Below are 27,939 nucleotides of genomic sequence, written 5' to 3' on the forward strand. Positions count from 1 at the left end.
TCTGGCACTTGTGCAAGGCATCACAAAATTTGAAGATTACCAAAGGATTTTGGGTCACAATGTAGTGCCCAGTGTCAGAAAGCTGGGTTTGCATCCTAGGTCATGTGTCTTATAGCATCTTTTAGCAAGACAATGACCCCAAACATACTTCAGTGCTTTGTTTCCATCCATTTCTGGAAACTTCTTGGAGAGTTCTGAAGTGACCAGTAATGAGTGCGAATCTAAATCCCATTGAAAACCTGTGGAGACATCTTACAGAGTGGTCCAAAATTGCAGTTGAGAGGTGCAAGAAGCTTGGTGATGGTTATAAGAAGCAATTGATTGCAGTGATTTATTCCAAAGGATGTGCAACCAAATGTTACGTTGAGGGTGCCAACAATTTTCTCCTGCCCATTTTTGGGGTTTAAATTATGTCCAATTAGCCTTTTTCTTGTTTTTTTTCTTTTCTTTTGTGTTGTTCCAATACACACAAAGGAAATAAACATGTGTAATTGTAATAATTTTCTGGGAGAAATATTTCATTTTCTGGAGCAAATTCAAAGGAGCCAACACTTTCGGCCACGACTGTGTAGATTACACTAAATGCACATTTATTTTTACACTACAGATATCCTTGTTTGAAACATTGGGCAATATCTGTTTTTTTCATTGGCGCTGGTTCAAACTAAATTGCAGCAAATGAAACTATACTCGTCTTTGTCAGTGCTGAGGATGTCACTATAGTGTTATAGGATCATTGTCTTTTTCTCAAGCACAACTACTACTACAGGCAGTGTTGCTGGCTTGATCTTATGTGGATTAAAGTGAACATGTCAGCACGATTTTGTAATGTAAGGGGTACTTCTCACATAGCGAGATCGCTAGCGAGATCGCTGCTGAGTCACAGGTTTTGTGACGTACCAGGGACCTCATCAGCGATCTCACTGTGTGTGACACTGAGCAGCGATCTGGCCCCTGCTGTGAAATCGCTGATCGTTACACACTGCTCTGGTTCATTTTTTGCTCGTTGCTCTCCCGCTGTGAAGCATCCATCGCTGTGTTTGACAGCGAGAGAGCAACGATCTGAAATGTGCAGGGAGCCGGCGTCTGGAAGCTGCGGACGCTGGTAACCAAGGTACACATCGGGTAACTAGAGGGTTATCAGATAGGTCTAGGAGAGCGGCAATAATTAAATATGTTCAAGACCAGAACCCGTCAGTAATATGTCTACTAGAAACGCATCTCACAAAGGAGACAACACATGTTTTAAATAGGAGATGGGTGCAGAAGGCCTATCATAACACCTTTTTCAACTATGCAAGGGGTGTATCACTGTTGATCCATAACTCTGTGCAATATGAAGAGATAGAAGTGTATGTGGATAAAGAGGGACAGTGTGTGGCCGTCAAGTGTAAAATATTTGGCAGACTCATGTGTATAGCTGCAATATATATACCACCTCCATATAAGTGCACCAAACTAAGGGAGATAAGGGAGTTCTCTGAGAAGGGGGAAGTAATCCCTTTTTTACTGGTGGGGGACTTCAATAATGTGATAGATCTGTACTGGGATAGGAGTAGTAGACCTCCAGGTATCCAGGATAGTTGTATGACTTCGTTTGGCACTCTTATTGGGGAACTTGGAATGGTGGATGCCTGGCGAGTGAGGAATGGGAGGGTATCCTGCTTCTCTTGTTATTCGGCTTCGCATAACACTCTGTCCCGCATTGACATGGCTCTAGCTAGTGATCTGATGGATGCAATGATAGGCGACGTGCAATATCTGACAAGAGTGATTTCAGATCATAGCCCAATTCTAGTGTCCATACGACGGGGGACCCTGACAGGGGGAAGGAGGGGAGAGTGGAAGCTTCATCCAGCATGGATCCGTCATATTAACATGGGGAATATAGAACGGGATCTTGGGGATTTCTTTATCCACAACGAGGGTAGCACTGGTCCCATGATGGTATGGGATGCAATGAAGGCATACCTCAGGGGGCTCCTGTTCAGGGATATCTGTAAACGTAAAACACAGATGAGGCAGGATGAGAAAAATAGCCTGGAGGCCTTAGATAAGGCAGAGCTGGAAGCAATCTGGAGTACTGCTACAGACGCGAAGCAAAATCTTAGGCAGGCGCATGAACAGGTTAATAAGAGGCTTTTGGAGAAGGCGATAAGGAAGCAGGCATTCCAAAAATTGCATTTTTATGAGGAGGGGGAAAAAGTTGGTCATCTATTATCGGTCATAGCTGCAGCTCAAAGGAGTAGCTCATTTGTGCATGGTATGGACACAGTGGAGGGGACACAGGTCACTGAGGTTGAGGAGATCCTTGGGGTCTTTAAAGATTTCTATTGCACGCTATATTCTTCTAGCGGAGAGGTGTGGGTGGAAGAGGTGGACTCGTTTCTTGAGCGAGGTGCGCTTCCGGTGTTGTCTGTGGTGGATAGAGATAAACTGGAGTCACCTATTACTATTGATGAACTGGAGGGCACTCTGCATGGCATGAGCAATGACAAGGCACTGGGAGCAGACGGGCTACCAGTTGAAATTTATAAACAGTTAGAAGAAATCCTATTACCCAAACTATTGAAAGTCTTTGAGGTGGCGGAGGGGGAAGGTATATTGCCTGAATCTATGAGAGAAGCAATAATAGTAGTAATTCCTAAGGAGGATAAAAATCCGAGGCTTCCAGACTCATATAGACCCATCTCGTTATTAACAGCGGACGTGAAGCTTCTGGCTAAGGTGTTGTCAAACCGGCTGACTGGAGTTATATCTAACCTAATACATATGGACCAATCATATGGACCAAACATATGGACCACAGCTGCTAATATCAGGAGATTATATCTTAATCTACAGTTGCCACCTGACAACCCTGGCCGGAGGGTGATCGCTTCGCTAGATGCCCAGAAAGCGTTCGATAGTGTTGAGTGGGGGTATCTGTGGAAAGTGTTGCAGAATATGGGTTTTGGCCCACGGTTTGTAAAGTGGGTGCAGCTGTTGTATAATAGGCCTACTGCTAAAGTTAGAGTTAACGGTATGACCTCCTCAGCGTTTGAGTTGCACCGGGGAACGAGACAGGGCTGCCCACTATCGCCGCTCCTATTTGCTATTGCAATAGAGCCTCTGGCGGCGGCCATTAGGAAATCAAAGGAGATCCATGGATTTAAGTATGGGCATTTAGAGGAGAAAATAGCTCTTTATGCTGACGATTTATTACTTTTCTTGGGGGATCCGTCAGCCTCATTGGATCATGCCATGCAGATAATAGAGAAATTTGGAGAAGTTTCGGGACTGACCATTAATTGGTCTAAATCGAACCTCTTTAAAGTGGATGGGGAAGTAGCCTGGACAAATGAAGATACTGGGGCTAACAAATTGAAGAATGTGGACGAATTTAAATATCTAGGTATCCAGATATCTCTGCCAGTAGAAAAATACATACAGGTGAACTTATGGCCGCTCCTTAAAAAATTGAGAGCCAAAGTGGATGCCTGGAACAAGCTACATTTGTCAGTTGTTGGAAGGGTTAATTTACTAAAGATGGTAGTAATGCCTAAACTCCTATACATACTGCACAATGCCCCTGTTTGTATTTCAAGGAAAAGATTTAAAGGGATAAACTCGCTGTTTAGGGACCTGGTGTGGGGTAAAAAGCAGCCTAGGGTGCGATTAGAGACTTTACAAAGGCCGAAGGATGAGGGGGGTCTAGCAATCCCAAATCCGGAATTGTATTATATAGCGGCGCAATGTCAACACCTCAGGGGTTGGTCTGATCGAGAGAAAGATGGAGGCATTAAAGAAGTACTGGAATACATAGTGGGTAGAAGTCCATTGGTAATGGGACTAGAGGATGGTTCGGTGGGGCTCCTGGGTAGAACATCTCCTACAATGGCACTTATAAATAAGACCTGGGATAGGCTGAAAAGGGTGAGAGGGGTGACCCGGTTAACCAAGTTTACACCTATCTGGGATAACAGTAATCTCCCGGAGATTCAGAAAATGGGGAATATTGAGGACTGGAGACGTAAGGGTGTAATATACATGCATCAGATATTGGACGGGGGAATTCTGAAATCGTTCCCACAGTTACAGAGTGAGTTTCAGTTACCAGCGTCCGGCTGGCTCAACTACAGTCAATTAAAACATGCGATTGCAGCCCAAGCGGCTAAACAAAGTGTGGCCATACAGACTGACCTGGTACTGGAGTATGTGTGTAAGGGCGGAGGAAGCACTAAAGGTATCATTTCTGGCACGTATAAAGATATATTACATATCTTTCTTTTAGACTACCCAATTAAAACTAAATATAAATGGGAGGAGGAAGTTGGGCCGATAACGGAGGAGGTGTGGGAGAGTATCTTAGAGTATGTCCCTAAACTTTCCATGAGCGAACCGGCCAGACTATCTCACCTATACGTGATTCACCGGGTATATAAGTCTCCCTTACTGATGTTTAAAATGGGGTTGAAAAGGAATTCGGAGTGTCCAAGGTGTCAGGGATCTGACGCAGGTATTTTTCATATGATGTGGTCTTGTCCGAGACTGGTCTCCTTTTGGACTAAGGTTATCCACAAGATAGGAAGAACATATGGGTGTGTCCTCCCCAGGGAACCAGTGATATGCCTATTGGGATATGTTGAGGAGCTTGGGGTGGAAAATACTATTAAAATTGCCATTGCTAGGCTGCTGTATGCGGCAAGAAAGCTAATCGCCAGGTCCTGGATTAAAAAAGACCCCCCGACCAGGGGAGAGTACATTAAAAGGGTGAAATGTATTCTTCAGCTGGAACAGGGAGTGTATGAAAGAAGGGGGAATGTTAAAATGTTTGAGAAGCTATGGTCTCCTTGGCTGCAATGCGGATAGGACGAGTGATGGACCAGTAAACTGATATGGGATGGGGATAGCCGTCTGAGACCTCTGATGTGTGTGTTTTGTTTTATTTGTGTTACTAGTTGTTCCTCCTGCACATCGGGGTGAACGGGATGGTTGCTATACTGCAGTTGGAGGGTATTATAAGTGTGTACTATATGGGATGTAGTATAGGGGAGAAGTGTTGCTGCCGGGGTGGGAGTTAAAGGGGTAATAGATGTGATAAATTTAATTTGGATGCCGATTTGTTATTGTGTTGTATGTATTCTGTTTTAATAAAAAAAGTATCTGATTTAAAAAAAAAACACATCGGGTAACTAAGCGAAACGCTTTGCTTAGTAACCCGATGTGTACCCTGGCTATGAGTGCAGGGAGTAAGTGCTAAGTGGTGTGCGTTGGTAACCAGGGTAAATATCGGGTAACCAAGCAAAGCATTTTGCTTAGTTACCTGATATTTACCTTGGTTACCAAGCGCAGCATCGTTTCCACGAGTCGCTGCTGGCTGGTGGCTGGTCACTGGTCGCTGGTGAGATCTGCCTGATTGACAGCTCACCAGCGGCCATGTAGCGACGCACCAGCAATCCTGACCAGGTCATATCGTGGTCGGAATCGCTGGTACGTCGTTTAGTGAGACGGTACCCTTAAGTAAAGCCATGGCTATAATGGAGCTGTAACACTGATTACATTGTGTGTGACGAACTCCACTTTGTTATTCTTCTTCAATCACCATTTAAAGGATTCTGCTAATTGGATTTTGGTGCACAGGGGCTGGACTATACTCTGGTCTTCTCCTCCCTGTCTGTGATTACCCTGTTCCTCTTCCTGCTTCTGGTCTGTGAATGACAAATCACTGTTGAGATTTCACAGATCGGAAGCAGGAAAAAGGGTGGGGAATCACAGATGGAGGACAAAACCAATGTACAGTCCTGTCATTGTGCAGCGAAATCTAATTAGCAGAAAATTTCAAATGTTAATTAAAGACTAACAAAAAAGCAAATTTTTGCAGTAAAGGTATCAACTAAATCAGTCTTACAGCGCCATTACAGCCTTACTCTAAATTACAAAATGTTGCTGACAAGTTATCTTTAAGCATTTCGTGTATTTTTTTTTTTACAGGAACATTCATTCATTTGAGCGTTTTATTAATCAGCATATATTTACATACTTTCTTAATAGCGCGCCTCCCAATCAAAGTCCTGCTAAATGGCAACGACAGAAAAAGAACAATCTGTACTGAAGGGGAGATTCTCTCGTGCCTCTTCTTGCCCCAGGGTATATACTGAGCTGAATCTTGACTTTAGGAAGACCAGTTTTTTTTCCACGATCTGTAAGAACAACAAAAATGAATTTTAGGATATGCATTTTAGATTGAATAGTTGGTTCTTTTTTTATACATTTGTATTCAAATGTCTAGAATCACTCAGCCAATTTTCATTGAAAACCCATGTATTCTAAAAAAAAAAAAAAAATAAAAAAATATTGGACAATCAAGAAAATTACAAGACTAAAGTTGAATATTTTAAGCACCTTTGGATCACTTTAGTGAACATCTTTGCAAAGCTGCAGCTGTTCAGAGATTGCATGCGGTGTATACCGTTTATTTAGCTGTTATGAAGCTTCTCGCTCCAGTCCGTAAAAATGAGATATCGGGAAGCAGCAGGAGCAGTTCCACATCAGCTGTGCTCTCAGGAGACTGGATTTTATTTGTAATTTACGTGAATATATCAGCCCCATTTACAGGGGAAAACGATCAATAACAATATTGTAATATTAAAGCAGATGTGTCATCAAATTCCACAATAAAAACTACATACAATATTAAATAGGTCTCTTAGTCACGATGAGGCTGGTGTACTAAGGCGGATTTCAGATCAGAATACCAGGCCCAATTGCTTTGTCTTCTGCCTAGGAGGCAGGTAACATAGGTCAGGAAATCCGGTAGTCAGGCCCAGTATAACGATAACACCAGGGGATCCTTGGGAACAAGTCAAATGTGACCCTAAGGCCCGTTTCACACGTCAGTGAAAAACACTGACGTTCTTCACTGATGTGTAAAACACGCACATGTCCCTCCGTGCTCCGTGATTCACGGCACACGTGGGTTGTCCATGTGCAATCCGTGATCCCGTGATTGCATATGGACATTACTCACCTGCCTTCACTGCTGCTGTCCATGGTGCTGAACTCCTCGGCTCTGCAGCGTCCGCCCACCGCTCTCAGCAGCTACTTCCTGGTCGGCAGTTCCTGCTTTCATGAATATTCATGAGCCAGGCAGGAGCTGCCGAGAACAGAGGCTGCACAGCGAATCGCAGGCAAGGTAAGTTGAAAATATTTAATATGTCCGTGATTTTCTTGTGCGTGTTTCACTGATCACACACGGATCACACCATAGTGTGGTCCGTGGGTCATCAGTGATGCCAGACAAAAACTGACATGTCTCCGTGCAGAATCACGGCCAAGGGTGCACGCTGCACGGAGACACTTTCAGTGAAAAATCACTGATGTGTGAGCAGACCCATTGATTATAATGGGTCTGCGTATGTCAGTGATTCTGGTACGTATAATAAAAAGCACAAACGTACCAGAATCACTGACGTGTGAAGGGGGCCTTAAGTTGACCCTGATCCCTGTGTAATGTGGTCAAGGATCAGGGTCACGCATCTTGGGTTTAATGGGCACTCCAACCATAGATCTTGACCTATACATGAGTAATACTTATTTTCCACCATAATTTCCCCATAAAATCTTGCCAAATCAGACGAGGTGATTCTGTGGATTTGTTTTCTCGTTTTGTCTCTCATAGTTGTGGTCTACCTATGATGTCAATTACAGGCCTGTCTCATCTTTTTTTGCACAATTGGTGGCTGACTAAATATTTTTTTCCCCACTGTATTATACTGGGATACAGGAAAAAAAAAAAACACCAAGGTCGGTGAAATTGAAAAAAGACTGAAATTCCAAGATTGTTTTTATTATTTACCATGTTCACTATATCGTAAAACTGACCGGGCGGTATGATTCTCCAGGTCAGTACGAGTTTGTAGATACCAAACGTAGAATTTTTAGAATTTCATTTTTACGTGGTGAAAACAAATGCAGAAATTTGTCAAAAAAAGAATTTGTTGCCATTTTATAAGGCCATTCTAATTTTTCTGGATCTCAGGCTCAGTGTTATGTTTTGCATCCTGAGCTGATGTTTTTTAATTATACAATTTTTGGGTAGATACAATGTTTTGATCACTTCTTGTTACATTTTATTGCAATGTTGCAGCAACCAAAAAACTTAATTCTGGCGTTTTGATTTTTTTTCTCGTTACGCACTTTACTAATCAGATTAATATATTTTATATTTTGATAGATCGGGCATTTCTGAAAACGCATTAAAACACAATGCGGTTTTGATGCGATTTTTTTGCCAGGAGATGCAGATTTGGTGTTGAAATGTATGCATCAAATTCCTGCACCAATTCTGCATCTCCTGGCAACAAAATATCAAAATATGATATGCAGATGCAGATTTGGTGCCTAAATTTCAGCACCAAACCTCCATTTTTGAGAACCCCCCGCCCCTGCCGTGGTTTTCTGCCAGGAGATGCAGGTCTCATTGAACTGAATGAGTTCACCTGAGGTGAGGTCAGTGAGTTCAATGAGTTCATCTGAGGTGAGTTTACCTGCGGTCATACATGGGGCACCATGGGAACTTCCAGTTTTGACCACAAATAAACTCAGTGATATTACCGCTCACAGCTGCAGCTCATTAAGTCTCTATCTGAAGGCTCAGCGGGCGGTCATGATTTATAATGTGCTTGAGCACTGCAACTTTAGTGTGTAGCAAAGCTGGAAATGTTGTGGGGTCTTGTGTGGATTAAATAGGACTTGGGTGTTTGGTGGTTTAATAAATTGGAGAAAGAGTGGGTTATTTTTGTAGTTTATTTCAAATAAAGGATTTTTTTGGTGTTTGTATTTATTTATTTTCATTTACAGGATTAGTGATGGGGGTTCCCATAGACCCGTACCCAATACTAATCTTGGGCTTATTGGCAGCTGTGAGCTGTCATTAACTGCTTAGTTTACCCAGATTGCCATCGCACCAAAGCAATCGGGATAAGCAGGGTAAAGTGCCGGGATTGTTGCATCTAATAGATGAGACAATTGTGGGCAGCTTGGAGCTGATATTTTTAGCCTGGAGCGGCCCAATAACCATGTGCCTCTCCAGCCTGAGAATACCAGCCCTCAGTTGTAGGTTTTATCTTGGATGGGTAACAAAATTGGGGGGGGGAGGGGAATGCACACTATTTTTTAATTTATTTATTTCAATAATTAAAAAAAAGCCACATAGGGTCATTCTTATTTTGATGCACAGCCAAGATAAGCACATGGCTGTGGGCTGCAGCCTGTAGCTACCCTCTTTATCTGTGCTGTGTATCCCAATGTGGGGGGACCTTACCCCAATTTTTTTTATTTTTTTTTCATTATTATAGGGACACCGACAGCATGTGTGATTCCAACCAATCCCAGATGCTGTCACACAGTGTAAGGGCTGGGTCTGACTGTAACCAATCACAGAAATCGGGACTGACTGTGGGCGAGGGAAGCAGTGAATATGTATGAACGGACCCAGAAGTAGTATTACAGTTGCGGGGAAGGTCGGTAAGTATATCAATTATGCTTTATTCCTTGTTTTCTTTTTCCTAATTATCCAGATGGCTGAACTCGAACAGTAACACGGATTTCCCTGAGAAGTCAGTGTTCGTGGTCCTTGCACGGTCACTAGGTATCCGGTACGGACCCCGAACTTTACAGTTCGGGTTTGTCTATCAGTATCCACGAAAAATCCGATGTTTTCCATGCATCCATAGACTTGAATAAGTGAATGGCATCTGATTTGCAAATCAAATTGCAGCATGCTGCATTTTTTTTCTCATGCCGAATCGGTTTGAGAAAAAAAAGATATGATGGAAAAAAGCTTAACAGCCTGCTCCATAGTAGAACATTGGTCCGAGCGCTAAATAATCAGATAGCACTCGTCCAATGTACACCGTGTGCAGAATTATTAGGCAAGTTGTATTTTAGAGGATTTTTTTTATTATTCATCAACAACTATGTTCTCAATCAACCCAAAAGTCTCAAATATCAAAGCTTATTATTTTTTTGAAGTTGGGGTGTTTTTTTTTTAGATTTGGCTATCTTAGGAGGATATCTGTTGTGCAGATAACTATTACTGTGCAGAATTATTAGGTTACCTAATAAAAACCAAATATATTTCCATCTCACTTGTTTATTTTCACCAGGTAAAACTGCACAAAATTTAGAAATAAACATTTCTGGCATGCAAAAACAAAACCCCAAAAAATTAGTGACCAATATAGCCACCTTTCTTTATGATGACACGCAACAGCTGACCATCCATAGATTCTGTCAGTTGCTTGATCTGTTTACGATCAACATTGCGTGCAGCAGCCACCACAGCCTCCCAGACACTGTATTGAGAGGTGTACTGTTTTCCCTCCCTGTAGATCTCACATTTTATGAGGGACCATTGATTCTCTATGGGGTTCAGATCAGGTCAACAAGGGAGCCATGTCATTATTTTTTCATCTTTTAGACCTTTACTGGCCAGCCACGCTGTGGAGTAGTTGGATGCATGTGATGGAGCGTTGTCCTGCATGAAAATCATGTTTTTCTTGAACAATACCGACTTCTTCCTGTACCACTGCTTGAAAAAGTTGTCTTCCAGAAACTGGCAGTAGGTCTGGGAGTTGAGGTTCACTCCATCCTCAACCCGAAAAGGTCCCACAAGTTCATCTTTGATGATACCAGCCCATATTAGTACCCCCCCTCCACCTTGCTGTCATCTGAGTCGGAGTGGAGCTCTCTGCCCTTTACTGATCCAGCCTCTGGCCCATCCATCTGGCCCATCAAGAGTCACTCTCATTTCATCAGTCCATAAAACCTTTGAAAAATCAGTCTTAAGATATTTCTTGGCCCAGTCTTGACGTTTTATCTTATGTTTCTTGTTCAAAGGTGGTCGTTTGGCAGCCTTATTTACCTTGGCCATGTCCCTGAGTATGGCACACCTTGTGCTTTTTGATACTCCAGTAACGTTGCAGCTCTGAATTATGGCCAAACTGGTGGCAAATGGCATCATGGCAGCTTCATGCTTGATTTTCCTCAATTCATGTGCAGTTATTTTGCGCCTTTTTTGCCCAACAGGCTTCTATTGACCCTGTTGGCTATATGCCATGAAACACTTGATTGTTCGGTGATCACGCTTCAAAGGTTTGGCAATTTCAAGACTGCTGCATCCCTCTGCAAGACATCTCACAATTTTGGACTTTTCAGAGCCCGTCAAATCTCTCTTCTGACCCATTTTTCCAAAGGAAAGGAAGTTGCCTTATAATTAAGCACACCTTATATAGGGTGTTGATGTCATTACACCACACCCCTCCTCATTACAGAGATGCACATCACCTTATTTACTTAATTGTTAGTTGGCTCTCAAGCCTATACAGCTTGGAGTAGGACAACATGTATAAATATTATCATGTGATCAAAATACTCATTTGCCTAATAATTCTGCACACAGTGTATACATTCGGGTGAGTCTGACTCTCAAATGTACACATTCCATTTATAATAAAAGTAAACCATTGCATGTACAGGTGTGTCTAGGCATTTGAACGGTAAGTTGAATAATTTCTGTGTGTTCGTATATATTTTTATATACATTTACAGTAAGCTCAATATGAAAATGCAGTAGTTAAAAATGTATATACTATTCACATTTTAAAACTATCTGGGGAAAAAAGCCACATTATACTAATCTCACTGCACTAAGGAAAGGTTTCTGCCGAGATCCATTCATGCTTTTCTTTCATACTTTTGACCCAATTAAAAGGAGTTATCTAATTATGTAGCACAAAGTAAAAGCAGAGGCTGTATTCATATAACAACTATTAATACATCTGTGGAACTGTGTTTTTTTTCTTTCAGATTTGTGCTGTAAATGACTTGTCCAGGCAAGAGAATCCTTACTTCATTCCAAATAGCTTTGTCACATAAAATGAAGAAGCCGATTAGGGATTAATGCAGAATACAGATAGAAGGATACACAGAATGGAGAGGTCAGAGAACATGATGCAGATGGAACTGTCTGTTCTTTTCTGTCTTCTTTTATAATAAATAACTAACATAATGAATAAAGTCTTGTTTGGACCAGGCCCTTTGTAGTGTAACATCTCGAGTTGATACATTCTCATTAGAAAGCTCATAAAATCCTTGTTTAGGCATTTGAGTTTGATAATATTTTCAGGGTTAACAAGGCTATAAATATGGAGGATTGTAGTAGGATATGTGTACAACATAAGACATTAAAAGTATAAGGGAAAATATGTCAATTCAGATAGCATCCAAACAAATAATACAATCCTGCAAATTCCTGAAGTTATTTTTCAATCCTGCCATTCTGGCACTTCACCTCTCCTGAATATTCTCGAAAATTGCTGGTCTCTTTAACAACCCTAAAAAATTGCCGTACTTTGCCAGATAAAAATTATAATGCTTGATTGAGTACAGCGCAGAGAAGAGGAGTCATGTCACCGATATACAGATAGAACATTATAATGATGTAATGGGAAGTGTTTTATCATAATGTACAGCAGAACGTTTGTGGTGCTGTCTTGTGCGCGCTTCCAAAACCACTAACTATAGTGGTTTCTCAAAGCTAACAATAATGCCTTTTTGTCTACCGTAACTCAGAAAATACTGCTCCATATCTTGGGCTAGAAGACTATTCTGCCTTCTTCACAGGTGCAATATCTGACATGGATATCTGACATGGATTTTGGCGCACATACAGCACTGAAACTTGCCTAAGGCCTCGGTTCCACTTGTATTTTGTACAGTCGAATGCAATCCATAAAACATCAGATTGCAATCGCACCAGTGCAAAACCATGGGGTAGTGTCCATCTGAGATTGTTTTCTCCTGCCATATCGGTATGCGGAATGAATCGCAGCATGCTGTGTTTGGCAGCAAGGCTCACACGCACCTATACAAGTCTATGGGTGCGTGTGAAACATTGCACTGCACTCGCTTGTCATCCGACCGCAGTGCAATGTACACAGAGACGAGCGAAGGACAGAGAGAAAGTGCTCCCTCCCTCTTTTTCACAGCTGTGATCCGATCGCAAGATCAGCTCACAGTCACATGACCGTTGGCTCACACTCGCAGCAGACCAGGAGTCGAGGGTCACTAGCATATCGGACCTCATGCTCTCGCATTGGAAATGATGCGCAAGTGGAACCGAGACTTTAAATCCAACAAAAATCTGCATGTAAACTTGGTTCTCGTTGGCCCTTCAGAAAATATTAGCACAAATCTCTGCAGAGTTGGCCAGAATTCACCTTACGTATTGCCTAAGACCTAAGATTAGGTCGTGAAAGTCTGCAGATTTTGTTTTAGCATACTGAGCATACTGCAGCTCCGATTATCAAATCTGAAGGCGATAAATACTGAACTTTTTTTTTTCAACTATTGATCAGTTAAAAATGGAAGTAAAGAAAGTTGCCCACCATCCAAACAGGACTTACGGTATATGCTCGTGTCAAGGCATGGACATTCGCCAGATGGAACTGCTAACAGCTACCCTGCAAGATTCTATGGACAGTTTTCTTCAGACCTGGCATGATTGGGATACCTATGTAGCAAGATACCACCTATAAAAACCTACTAGTTCATGGACCCCCCCACTCCCCATGATGTGATCCTCAGTACCTGGACCTTATTGATCTCTTTGATTCAAACTTAGTTTTGACAACAGCCTTATACTGTCTAAGGGTATGTGCGCACGTTGCTTTTTACCTGCTTTTTTGCTGCTTTTTCTTCTGCGCTGTTTAATGCCAAAATGGATGTGTTCTTCTATTCAAGCAAAGTCTATGGGAATTTGGGTTTCTTGTTCACACTATGTTGTTCAAAATGCTGCCTTTTTGTGGCAGAACTTTGGTCAAAAACTCAGCTTTGCAGTGCAAAACCCAAATGGCAAAAACAATTGACATGTTGCTTCTTTGGAAAGCTGAGTTTTTGACCAAAGTTCTGCCACAAAAAGGCAGCATTTTGAACAACATAGTGTGAACAAGAAACCCAAATTCCCATAGACTTTGCTTGAATAGAAGAACACATCCATTTTGGCATTAAACAGCGCAGAAGAAAAAGCAGCAAAAAAGCAGGTAAAAAGCAGGTAAAAAGCAACGTGCGCACATACCCTAATAATATGTCGTTCCATGAGACAGTGTAATATTTGATGTAATTCTGTTATTCTTCTCTTTTATGGTTGTAAAAAAGGAAAATTATCAATAAAGCATAAAGTTTGGAAAAAAAAATGGAAGTAAACAGTTGTATTCTATTGATCCTCTGCTCTTAATGGATCCCATAAACTTAAAGAGGACTTGTCACGTGCTCAAAAAAATGCAGCTAAAAACTTTGTAAAAACCTGTGAGCTCACTGGATTCTGACACTTTTTTTCCGTTTTGCACTGCGTCACTACATTGCAGAGACAGTTACATTTGTTTCTTCTAGAGTGTAGTATGTGAAATCTCGGCTTCATAATCTAAGTGGACGTTCCTTCATGGTCTTTTCTGGGTGTTTGTGTTTTCACTCCTCTGTCCTAGATGTTGATAATCATAGCTTAGCAGCTCTAATTGGCAGCATCTGAAAAAGGAGAGAAGAGAGCCCACACCCCCAAAGAAAATTGTAAAGAAACGCCCAGTTGGACTGCAAGCAGAGGTTTCAAATACTGTGCTCTCAAAGCAATAAATATGGATATCGCTGCTAAGGAGTGATGCAGCGCAAAAAGGAAATAAAGCGGCAAAATGAAGGGAGCTCATCCATCCAATCCTAAGCCATCTACATGGGCATGTAGGTCATAGAAGGTGGTCTTAATTGAAAGCAATCCACATTTTTCCGGCCAGCTCCGGGCTGCTATTTTTAAGCTGGGGCACCCAATACGCACAGGTTTCCTCAGCCTGAGAATACCAGCCCCCAGCTGTCGAGCTTTGTCATGGCTGGGTATCAAAACTGGGGGGGCCACACAAACTGGTTTTTAAAAATTATTAATTTAAGTAATTAAAATAAAAAGCTGCATGTGGTTCCTCTTATTTTGAAACACAGTCAAGTTAAGCACACAGCTGGTGGCTGAAGCCTGTAGCTGTACGCTTTATCTGTGCTGAGTATCATAATATGGGGGGGACCCTATGACAATTTTTATTTATTTATTTTTACTGTACGATATAGACTCACAGACAGGGTCTGTGATTAGAAGATTAGAAGCATCAGACGCTGTTACACAGGCTCGGGGTGCGTCTAACTGCAACCAATCACAGATGCTGGTGGGAGGGGAAAGCAGTGCATATGTAATGAAGGTAATTAGCAGCCCCGGAAATGAATGAGTGCCAGCGGGAGCAGTTACAGCAGCGTCAGTGACTCGGTAAGTATGAAGCACTTGCTTTATTCTTATTTTCTTTATTTTTCTTTTATTTGTTTTTATTTCTCGAGTTGCCAGATCCATACCCGGATTTCCCTGAGAACTCTGGGCCCGGCACTTGGGTACATTTGAAACTGCACAGATCTGGACTTTTATAGTCTGTGTCCGTCCATCACTAATAGGCAGTCATTGTTGCAATACGGCTGAGCTGCAGGAGCTGCAGCTGCAAATGTGTTTGTAATGAGACAAAGTTCAGATCCACTGTACTGTGTTAGGCCCGTTTCACACGTCAGTGAAAAACACAGACGTTTTTCACTGGCGTGTAAAACACGCACATGTCCCTGCGTGTACCGAAAATCACGGCACACGTGAGTTGTCTAAGTGCAATCCGGGCTCCGTTCTCCGTGGCCCGTGATTGCACTTAGAGATTCACTCACCTGCGCCCGCTCCCGCTCTCCATGGTGCTGATCCCTCCCGCGACGCAGCATCCTGCCGGCGGTGACCCCTGCAAGAGCTGCTTCCGGGTCAGCTGTGTCGCGCATAATGAATATGCGCGACAGTAATCAGCCGGCACAGAAGGAGCAGGGAGGACGGGCTGCAGAGGACATCGCTGGACGGCGGGTGAGTTAAAATGTTTTTTATTTTAAATGCACGTTTTTTTCTGGCACGTGTTTCATGGACCACACCACTGCGTGGTCCGTGGAACATTAGTGATGCCAGAAAAAAATGGACATGTCTCCGTGCAGCAATCACGCACACGCGGGTACGCTGCACGGAGACACGTGCAGTGAAAAATCACTGAAGTGTGAGCAGACCCATTCATTATAATGTGTTACACGTCGTGGCTCTCTTGTTGCAAGGAATGAGGTGGTCCCCCATTCCTTGTCGGCCACGAGCCCTACTGCTCAGCAGCACCAAAGGTCTGGGAGACTGTGCAGTCTGCAGGAGTTGCCTTCTCAGAGACACAGCAGAAGGGTGACACCTAGTGGTTCTCCCCTTGCAGGGAATGGAGCGGTCTCCCATCCCTTGCCTGCCACGAGCTCTCCTGCTCAGCATCATGGAGGCTCTGGGAAGTTGCGCAGTGTGCAAAGAATAGATGCTCAGGGAAGCAGCAAGACTTCCCATGTCTCTGCACATTGTGAAACCGGGGATCCCGCCTTTATGACCCAGAGGCAGGAGGATGAGCATGTGCTCCACGTGACGTCTTCTGATTCGCTCACTGATATCACATGGCCCCATGACGAAGCTGGTGATGTGCTGAATCCTGACTGGCTGGGCCAGGACGTCACGAACCCTGATTGAGTCACGCCCGTCTCGCGCCCGCCCTTGGGTGGAGCTACACCTCCTTAAAAGCTCCCTCTGCCATCATGGCGGTGCGCGACCGTCCTTCTATGTTTGGATGTCTGGCAGCGTGCTGCCACGCCACTCTACAGACGTCATTGTCTTTCGTGGGCTTTGCCCTTGCTGCTCAGGCAGCACCTGGTTTGCAGGTCGTGTTCCTGCCTTGCTGCTCCGGCAGTATCTCCTTCAACAGGCCGTGTTCGTGTCCCAGGTGAGCTCCTCGAGTCTCCACCGGACTCACCTGGTTATTGAAAGCACACGTGCGTGGGCACCTCTGTGCTACCCTCGTGCCATATCCTGTGACTCCCGCTGGCACACGTGCGTAGGCACCTCTGTGCGTCCCCGTGCAACAGGTACACCGTACGAGAAGCCCCGAGCCATACAACCCTCACGGGTTAGGGCGGACCGGTGTACATAGATCGTCTGTGACGTTCCAGACGATCACTAGTAGCAACCCGCTCACTCTTTCCTGACCATAGCAGCGGTGTTACGGGGGGCTGTCTGATAATAACCGAAAGGAGTATCAGACAGTCAGGGTCCACCGTGCAAAGACTTTGCTGCAGACTATGGCAGAGTGCAATACCTCTGTTAACTCACAGAAAGATATAATAAGAAAGTAAAGCAATTCCTCCCTTACTTGGAGGGTGTGTGGAATGATCTCTGTTAATAATCACAGAGACAAAGGCAATGTGTGCGAAATGGCACCTACCTAGGTCCGCTCTTCTAGTGGTGCAAAAGAGACGAACAGCAGCGTAAGCCGCACAAAGCTCCTACCTGCGTTCGCTCCACTAGTGTGCGAGGACACGAACCACTAGATATGGCACCTGCCTAGGTCCGCTCTTCTAGTGGTGCAAAAGAGACGAACAGCAGCGTAAGCCGCACAAAGCTCCTACCTCTGTTCGCTCCCCTAGTGTGCGAGGATACGAACAACTGCCAGACGCAGTATAAGGAACGTTACCCTAGCGGCAACGTCCACCTACGAGTACAATCACAAGGCCCAGCCAGACCATGTGCCTCAGGCACCTGCCTATGTCCGCTCCCCTAAGAGGTAAGGATACGGACAGCAGCCGAAGCTGTAAGGTATAAGAACGCTACCCTGCCGGTAGCGCTCACCTAGCATAGACAGAGAAATGCCTAGAGGAACGCGCACAGAGCGTCTACTCATATGCATGAACCAAGAGGACTGAGCACCATGCGGCGTGTGTCAGGGTCTTATATAGACTCTGTGCCTCATCCAAGATGGAGGACACCAGAGCCAATCCGCTTCCAGAACGACAGGAGTGACGTCATGCTGGCCTATCACCGAGCAAGACGTCACAAGCACATGACCAGCGACCAATCGGCATAGAAGGTGTCAGAGACATGTGACCTCGTGTCAGCGATGATGTCACCCGCACATGTGCAATGGCTCCAAGATTGGACTTAGTCTCCGGCGCTCGCACATGTGCAGTAGCAAGAAATCTGGACTTAGTCTCCAGCGCTCGCACATGTGCAGTAGCAAGAAATCTGGACTTAGTCTCCAGCGCTCGCACATGTGCAGTAGCAAAAAATCTGGACTTAGTCTCAAGCGCTCGCACATGTGCAGTAGCAAGAAATCTGGACATAGTCTCCAGTGCTCGCAGCAACCGTAACAAGCGGTCCCTTACACCGCACAGTGGACCTTGACCGGCGGAAGCTGTCCATTTCCCATCTTGGCACGCTTCCCCGGGTCCCCCTCGTAACATTACGGTCGCGCCAAAGGTCTGGCTATGGCGGAAGAGCAGCAGCAGTTGCTGCGTTATGTGCAGCAGTTGGAGTCACGATTGGCAGCAGTGGAGCGGTCTTCTCCCAATAAGGCTGCTCTAGCAACAGTCGCCACCCAGGCGGCTACTCAGGCGGTGGAATTGTGCGGAAGGTCGCCTCGCCTTGCGCTCCCAGAGCGCTTCAGCGGGGACAGCTCTGAGTGCCGTGGTTTCATAAACCAGGTTACCACCTACTTGGAGTTGTCCGCGACTGATTACGCTACTGAGAAGGCGAAGGTAGCCTTCGTCCAGTCCCTGCTCACAGGGAAAGCGCTAAAGTGGTCCACGCCGTTGTGGGAGCGCGGAGATCGGGTGGTGAATCACCTTTCAGTTTATCTTGAGGCCATGAGAGAGGTGTTCCTCGGGCCTCAAGTCACCCACGACTCCGCGCTGCGGCTCCTACGCCTTCGGCAAAGGTCCACTTCAGTCGGGGACTTTGCAGTACAATTCAGGACACTCGCCGCAGAGCTGGACTGGCCAGATAAAGTCCTGGTCCCTGTGTTCTGGGAGGGTCTGGCAGGGTTCGTCAAAGACGCGCTGGCCACGCGTGACGTGCCGACCACTTTAGAGGCCTTGATTCGGCTTGCCTCTCGCATAGACATCCGCCACGCGGAGCGGAGGCTCGAGGTCTCTTCGGCACCCACGTCTTCCTGGTCTACAGAGCCTCCGACTTCCCTTCCCCACCAGACCGGTCTCCCAGCCAGCTCTATTGACGATTCTGTGGAGCCCATGGAAATCTCCACAGTGGTCTCCTCTACCACAGGTTCTCGGCCGTCGGTCGATTGCTTTACCTGTGGGCAGAGGGGACATGTAGACACCCGATGTTCGAAACCATCGGAAGAAACACAGTGTCTTGTTCCACCTCCGGTCAGCGTGAGGAGGGTCACTTCCGTTTCCCTAGACCAGGTGCCACCTGGTAAGACCCTCATTCCCCCTGACCCACGGAATGATGTGCTGTCATGGGATCGTGCTTCCAAAAGCAGGGGTCACTTCAGGGTCGACAGAGACCCTGCGGTCAGGCATTATTGGGGGCCGGCGGTAGCTCAGGATGTACAGAAGAATATGGGAGTCCGTACGTCGTGTGCGTATAATATACCGTTCAGGCGGAGGCCTGCGGGTCTTCCATATCCTGTGCCATCTTTCGCACCTGGTGACCTAGTGTGGCTGTCTTCTAAACATATTAACCTTCCGGTACAGACAGCCGAGTTTGCTCCTAGGTACCTTGGCCCGTTTACAGTAATAGAGCAGGCAACCCCGGTAACATATCGACTCCAGCTCCCTCCGCGCTGGGTTATTTCTAATACTTTTCATGTATCTCTCCTGAAACCCGTACGACCTAAAACCTCGGGGTCTCTGCTGTCCCAGGTTGGCTTCTCATCCGACGACCCTGAAGTAGCGAAGCTAGTAAGAACAAAAATTGTACAGGGCAAGAGGTACTTCCTCGTGGAGTGGGTCGATCGTGGCCCGGAGCATAGGTCCTGGGAATTGGAGGAGCATGTCCACGCCCCAGGTTTGGTGGCGGCCTTCAGGCGCAGGCGAGGGGGGGGGGCCCTAGACGGGGGGGTAATGTTACACGTCGTGGCTCTCTTGTTGCAAGGAATGAGGTGGTCCCCCATTCCTTGTCGGCCACGAGCCCTACTGCTCAGCAGCACCAAAGGTCTGGGAGACTGTGCAGTCTGCAGGAGTTGCCTTCTCAGAGACACAGCAGAAGGGTGACACCTAGTGGTTCTCCCCTTACCGGGAATGGAGCGGTCTCCCATCCCTTGCCTGCCACGAGCTCTCCTGCTCAGCATCATGGAGGCTCTGGGAAGTTGCGCAGTGTGCAAAGAATAGATGCTCAGGGAAGCAGCAAGACTTCCCATGTCTCTGCACATTGTGAAACCGGGGATCCCGCCTTTATGACCCAGAGGCAGGAGGATGAGCATGTGCTCCACGTGACGTCTTCTGATTCGCTCACTGATATCACATGGCCCCATGACGAGGCTGGTGATGTGCTGAATCCTGACTGGCTGGGCCAAGACGTCACGAACCCTGATTGAGTCACGCCCGTCTCGCGCCCGCCCTTGGGTGGAGCTACACCTCCTTAAAAGCTCCCCCTGCCATCATGGCGGTGCGCGACCGTCCTTCTATGTTTGGATGTCTGGCAGCGTGCTGCCACGCCACTCTACAGACGTCATTGTCTTTCGTGGGCTTTGCCCTTGCTGCTCAGGCAGCACCTGGTTTGCAGGTCGTGTTCCTGCCTTGCTGCTCCGGCAGTATCTCCTTCAACAGGCCGTGTTCCTGTCCCAGGTGAGCTCCTCGAGTCTCCACCGGACTCACCTGGTTATTGAAAGCACACGTGCGTGGGCACCTCTGTGCTACCCTCATGCCATATCCTGTGACTCCCGCTGGCACACGTGCGTAGGCACCTCTGTGCGTCCCCGTGCAACAGGTACACCGTACGAGAAGCCCCGAGCCATACAACCCTCACGGGTTAGGGCGGACCGGTGTACATAGATCGTCTGTGACGTTCCAGACGATCACTAGTAGCAACCCACTCACTCTTTCCTGACCATAGCAGCGGTCCCTTACACCGCACAGTGGACCTTGACCGGCGGAAGCTGTCCATTTCCCATCTTGGCACGCTTCCCCGGGTCCCCCTCGTAACAATAATGGGTCTGCGTATGTCAGTGATTCTGGTACGTTTAAAAAAAAAAGCACAAACGTACCAGAATCACTGACGTGTGAAAGGGGCCTAAGTTATAGGTCTCACTCTGGTAACTACACCATTTATTAAAAATAAGATCTGGAGACAGATTTTCATTCAGATCAGTGTTCTGGTCATAGTTCTTAGCAGATCATTTACATAATAAAAATATGGATTTCTCTGGAATAAGGCATCCATTGGATCGCAGATATCAATGAATAATTTTATTAAGATTCCTATGATCTCTATGCACATATAGACGGCTTAGGAGGGTTGATCCTACTGACAGATTCCCTTTAAATAGCCAAGTACGAGCCGCAAAAATGAATGAGAATAGGATAAACAATGAATTTAATAGACTGGACAAAGGGATACATTTAAAGAAAAAAAGCACATAGACGGGAGAAAAGCATGTGTGAATGTAGCCTTAAGGCAAAAAAGATATGTCAGCACATACCAGAAGAACATGCTAAAACAAAGCTAGTTTGGAATGTGTCTGGGAAAAGGACTTTATAAAGACCTTTTGTCCATATATGTTTAGGTGTCAGGCAGTTTAAAGCGCTCATTCGGCAGGGCATTTAGTATTTAATATAAAAAATGCTGGTGGGAAGGCTTGATTGACTGGTCAGGTTCCCAAATCTGTCAGATGGTTTTTACTACCTAATCTGAAAGTAGAATGATGTAGTCAAAGAGACTCTGAATCCAACGATATATCACTTAGTTTACTGGATTGAGGATATTGAGGATACACCATATCACCAGCCACAGTGCTGCTGCGCTGGCTAAACCCAGGACCTTTATCCTCAAGGTATTCTCTACCAAACGCTATTAACCCACTCAAATTTCCATATCCCAGGCACCCATCTTGAAGCGACTCTTGACTAAGACCCAGGCGGGGTCGAAACGTCGGAATGACTTCACAGTCGTCTCAATAAATTTGGAAAATTTTTTGCATCACAATCTATGAGTGCAGTGAATTTATTTATTATCTTGGATTGGACCCATTTTTCACTTGCACCACCATCCACTAGTCAGAGTGCAGACCAATTTTTTTGATCTAAGTTCCCTTTAAGGCAGAAAGACCCATAAACAAGCAACAACTGATGTCAGCTGCAGTAAAGGCCGGCAAAGCATCACAAAGGAGGAAACCCAGCGTTTGATGATGTCCGTGGCTTCCAGACTTCAGGTGTTCATTGCCTGCAAAGGATTCTCTAAAAAGTATTAAAATTAAAATTTTCTTTATGATTAAGTAAATTTGTCCAATTATTTTTGGGCCCCTGAAATAAGGAGGCTTAATTGAAAAATGGTTGAAATTCCTAAACATTTGCCAGGATATTTTTGTCCAACGCATTTAATTAAAACTGAAATTCTGCACTTCAATTGCATCTCAGTTGTTTAATTTTAAATAAAAAATACCAACATCCAGAGGCCAAATCAAAGATTTGTTCACAGATATTTCTGGACCTAGCTGCATGTTCGGAGTATAAATTAGGAGTTACAACACGTCACAAGAACAGGTCAATCTAGTTTATTGATGCTCTGTAAAGAGTCTGCACAGTGCTGCATTGGTTCACATAAGTGTACATTCTGGTTTTTATAGGGAATCTGTCAGCAGGTTTTTGCTAATTAATTTGGGAGCAGTATAATATAGGGCACAAGAGCATGATTCCAAGGATGTGTTACTTATTAGGCTGTGTTGTAGTTTCAATTCAATTATCATATTACCAACAGTAGATTATCAACAAAGCACTATATCTCATGGGTAAACCAGTTGGGCTAATCAGTGCAACCCCACAACTGAATGGCAACTTACTGAGAATTCACAGAGGACACAGAAAGCTGCCTGTCAAGGTTGTGGTGAACTTAAAAACATCCTAGCACTGGTAGACATAGACAGAAAAGGGCCTGTGTGTAAGAAAAATATATGAGCCCTTTGTTGGTCAAAATCTCATTAAAATGCACAATTCCACCTGCTTTGTAGCCTAGCCTCCCGGGCCCCTGTTTGGCTGCACAGGTTACACCAATGATACATCCACCCCTGCAGCCCAGAAGTCTTGGCTCTCCTACATCTACATAAGTCAAACCTGGGATTGTATTAAAACCCTACCAAGCAATACTTATGGTAAGTGATAAACCCCTGGAAACAAGTTCTCTGTCTTTACATTATCAGATTCCATAACAACCTGCTGACAAATTGAATTTAAAGGGAATTTGTCTGCAGCTCTTTGCTAGGTAAGCTGAAGCCAGCATGCTGTAGGGGTTAAAAACAAAAATCAACTATGCCTCTCTTATCAGGCTCACTGCTCTTCTTTACTAGTATATTGGTAAAATAGGAGAATTCTCATTACCATTCATTTTCTACTAAAAGAGACGTTATGGAGCAGGAAGTTTTCAGCCATGTTATGTGAATGGCATTTCATAAAATTCCATTTACCCTGGTATATCTGGCCACTGCAGAAAGTTACTGTAAATTAGTTAGGCCGGAGCCAGAAATACTAAATCCATAGTTTGCAAAAGTATTTTGAAGGACATCATCTGTACAAATAACATCATATAAATGGAAAAGAAAAAGCAAAACATTTCATTACTGGAGAGTCCCCTGTGGCAGCATCCATTTGCATACATAAAATAAAAGCACATCACAACCAGAATGACGGCAATGTGGATTTAATTCCCATCCCACCAGGCAATTTAACCAGCACTTGTGCCCCTTTATTTTATAGGGGAGTGAATCAGTGCAATTATATCCAAGACACTTTGGCTTTAGCTTCACTTGCTGGAAGATCAATAGATGACGGGAAAAACTTACAAAAGAAAGCTAGGAAAGAAAAAAAGAGTGAGTATAGAATAGACGCAAGGGGGTATTTACATACAAACAGGTCTGGCATCAGTTTCCTGCTTTATACCGATAATATTACATTATCAGATCATTAGTCTCCCATATCCTATTAGACCTTCAACTTCCTTATTAAAATGTCATAATAGTTAGCTTAATCCAGCTCACATCTGCCTCTGTTATGGTCGACGTCATGCCAGATATTAAAGAGCAGCCTGTAATTTTTCTACATTGCAAAAAACCTTCTGCTTGTCCAATGCCAGTTTTATACTAGAGCTGTGCGATGTGAATGTGGCCCGTATGAGGAGCCATGTGGCCCGTATGAGGATGACTGCTCATGGTACTTGTCATCCAGAGACTGTGGATTTCAATTCATGCTTTAGACGGTGAACATTAGGCAGGTCACTTCATTTTGGTTCCCAACAATAGCTTTGGATGCGAAGACAACTTCATGGTTATACAAACTGCTCAAATCTGGCCATTTATGTACGTATTTACCGTATTTTTCGTTTTATAAGACACACTAGATTATAAGACGCACCCCAAATTCAGAGGAAAAAAAAAAATAGAGAGAAGCATAATGTAGGCAAAGAGACCGTGAATCCAACAATGTATCACTTAGATTACAGGATGTAGCCATTCTGATGCAACCAGAAATTATAATTTTTAGATTTAGCAATGCAACAGAGCTCAAGGAGCTTCCCATGCCCAGACTAGGCTCTGTATACAAAGTTTATAGACAGTGAGAAGCTGCTAATCACAGCAGGAGACGTGCAGGACAAGTGCCCACAAGGCAGATACTCACAGCAATGATAAGTTACTGGTGGTAAAACAAATAAACAACACACTTTGTGATAAGAGAATGGTCACTTAATTATTTATGTTAACCCTTACACCATGCGGTCTTCAAATTACATGAGAAAAACCTGCTGACAGATTCCCACAATACTCTTGTGTGAAACTGTTATAACAAACTATGACAATCTCTTTTACCTTGCAGCTCAAATATCAGTTTTGGCCAGTATTTAATAGTTTTATGGCATGAGACAGATATTGAAGGAATACCTTCCATACCACCAGCCTACGTGATTCCTCTGTAGCTTACAGCTATTGGGTATCCAAGCCGAACACATGGCATGAACTGTCCTTTTATGCCTTGGAGATGGTCACCTGCCCTGCTGCTAGCATATTGTCTGAGCGAGTTTTTAGTGCTACACGTGGCATGATAAATCGATAGACATATTCTTCTGTCAACTGAAAATGCTAATAGGATGACTCATATCAAAATAAACAAAGCGTGTATTAGCCCAGTATTCTCAACCCCACCGGATGTTCCTTTAATTGAGGTGCATTCCCATACACCGCTTCCCACCAAAACAAGAGTAGTCTTGTTTTCTTTTTTTTTTGTGTGTGTTGTCCTCCTCCTACCCATTAACAGGGTGATGGTGCCACTCTAGCTTTTAATATTTACAGTGTGTATGATGCCCCAACACATACATTTTAGAGGCCTACCTCAAATAATCTCCTACATACATATACATGTTTATACCCATCAGGGGTAAATGTTTTTCAGCCCTTGCACTAAGTACATCGTCTTTACCTTTGTAGGAGTTCTACTCCTTCTAAATGATAAAAATAAAATGTTTTCTGAGGCCCTACCCTATATCTCTTCGAAGATGTATTGGAGTGCGCCCTTCTGATTTTTGGCAGTTGTTGCACATAGTGCATCGGCTTTACCAGTCTAGGAGTCCCACTATTTCATAATTGAAAGAAAATGTTTTCTGAAACCCTCATTACGTGTCTTGCTGGCTGTAATGCAATGCCTCCTTGGCATTTTCCCTAGGCCTCTCATGGAGTGCATAGGCTTTCTCAGTTTCAAAGTCAGAATCCTTTTAAAATTGTACCAGAATTGGATTGGAGTCCCTCCTTTACATTTCTTGCCGGCTGTTTTACAATGCCTCCTTGTAATTTTTGGATAGGCCTTACACTTAGTGCATAGGCTTTACCAGTCACACTCCTTAAAAATGTAAAAAAAAAAATTGTTTGAGGCCCTCCTTTATGTGTCTTTCAGGGGATATTGCAGTCCCTCTTTCTAGTTTTTAACACTTAGCACATAGGCTTTATAAGTGTAGGAGTTCCAATACCTAACAAATTTAACACAATGTATATGAGGCCCTCTATAATGTCTAACACAGGGTGTATCACAGTTCCTCTTCTTTCTAATTTTTCCCAGTATAGGCTCTGTGAGTTTCAGAGTCCCTCCCTCATAAATTAAACAGTCTGTGTCTGACCATGTCACTCACACACACCACATGCCCAGATAAGGTAGTAAAATATTGAAATTACATTTACCGGTGAATGTTTTTTTCACCATTGAAAGCAATGAGAAAGTACGGAGCAAAAAGGCTATGTGTGAAAACAACAAAAATGGTGGAGGGGTCCTTATTTATTCTCTTTTTTTAATTTGCCTTATATAGAAATCATTATACAGGAAAGAATGTTTCCTAACTTTTTTTCCTGTAAAATCCATTTTATCCTCTGGTTTTTTTTTGTTTTCTTGTCACTCCATAAAAGTGGCATAATACTCTGACAACATTGCTCTCAGCAGCGACCCTGGAGTCAGATGTGTCCAGACGTCTTCCCCATGCTGTTCCCATTCTATCCATTTCAGTGATTTTCATGCCCCCCCAGACACGCTGGGAGGGTCTTCCTGCGAAATGCTAGAGTTTCCGATCGATATCCATTATACTCCTTACTCGACATGAGCACCTGAACAGTGCAAGTTTTTTAGTGCTCTCTCATCTCTCATCACTAGTTATTACCTGGAAAATAATACTGTAAGGATAGTGAAAAAAGTATAACATACTGTAGTATAGACAGCTATTTAGTGAGGCCGAGAAATACTGTTAAATATTTTGTCTCTCATTATGACACTGTGTGTACTGTATGATCAGGTATCAGAATGATGTCCCCTGTGTGTGGGTGGTAATGTTTACGTGTTTGCAGGTAACAGATTGTGTGTGGGTGTTAAAGATCGCATATTTACAGGTTTTCTGAATTTTTATATGTAAACTGTGGAAATAGTATTTGCATTTCACTATGACATTTCTGGGAGTAATCTGAAATATGTTATGAACCTGAAATGATTGTCCTTAATTGGATCTTTGAGCAAATGATAAATTAATTCCATAATATCAAATGCCTGAAAGTAGTAACCCACAATAAGTCATTCATCATTGCAGAATGTGACCTGTCTATATTCTCTAATAATTTACTCTGAAGCCCAAGTAAAAATATAATATTCAGTTACTTTTGGATGATCCTTCACATTAAAAAAAAATCTTCTCTGCACATCAGGCAAATCTATCATAATAATAATTCACTGCGTACATCCACTTAACTACTGTATGTAAGGAAAATCTTCAAATAGAAGAAAAACGAGAATCTCCCCCATCTGTTATCAAAAGGACAGATAAACGGCAGACTGGGCAAACTTAATTTAGTGCCAGAATTTCTAATTCAGAGGTTTACTGCATATGAAAAAAAGCTATTACACAGCTCAGCCTGGCACGCTCAGTACATTCATTCATTCCGTCCTGACCTCTGCCGCTCACATGGGTCATCTGCAGTCCCTAGAAAAGACTTTGTACAGCTGTAGTCTAAACACTCTCAAGTGTTGGAAATTTCCATATAAATTTACACCCTGATAATTTCCGACCACAAAAATATTTGTATCGCTTAGGGAAGTATTATTGATGGATGGTGAATCAATAGGATTTCCAGCTGAGTGCTTTATAAAAGAACTGTGGCACAGATATCCAGAACGTTTTAATAGAATGCAACATCTAAAATTTATGGTCAAGTTCTGTAATTACTTTCCAGCTTGTACTAATATAGAGAAGTATTTGAATAATTTTGCATACTTGTTTCCCTAAAAAGATAGCTTTAGGCAACATGT

The 27,939-nt window shown here is 43.9% G+C and overlaps 1 protein-coding gene across 2 annotated transcripts in view; it reads right to left on the minus strand.

Annotated features, from left to right (window-relative positions):
* The window catches only part of DGKA (diacylglycerol kinase alpha), a 311,491-nt gene that overhangs the window by 147,697 nt on the left and 135,855 nt on the right, over positions 1-27,939 (minus strand). For both annotated transcript variants that reach the window (XM_075336996.1, XM_075336997.1), the window contains one exon: positions 6,023-6,182. The gene's annotated coding sequence lies outside the window, so the exon portion shown is untranslated. The remainder of the gene's footprint in view (positions 1-6,022; positions 6,183-27,939) is intronic.

This window comes from Anomaloglossus baeobatrachus, chromosome 2 (assembly GCF_048569485.1).
Source record: "Anomaloglossus baeobatrachus isolate aAnoBae1 chromosome 2, aAnoBae1.hap1, whole genome shotgun sequence".
Taxonomy (NCBI): Eukaryota; Metazoa; Chordata; class Amphibia; order Anura; family Aromobatidae; genus Anomaloglossus; species Anomaloglossus baeobatrachus.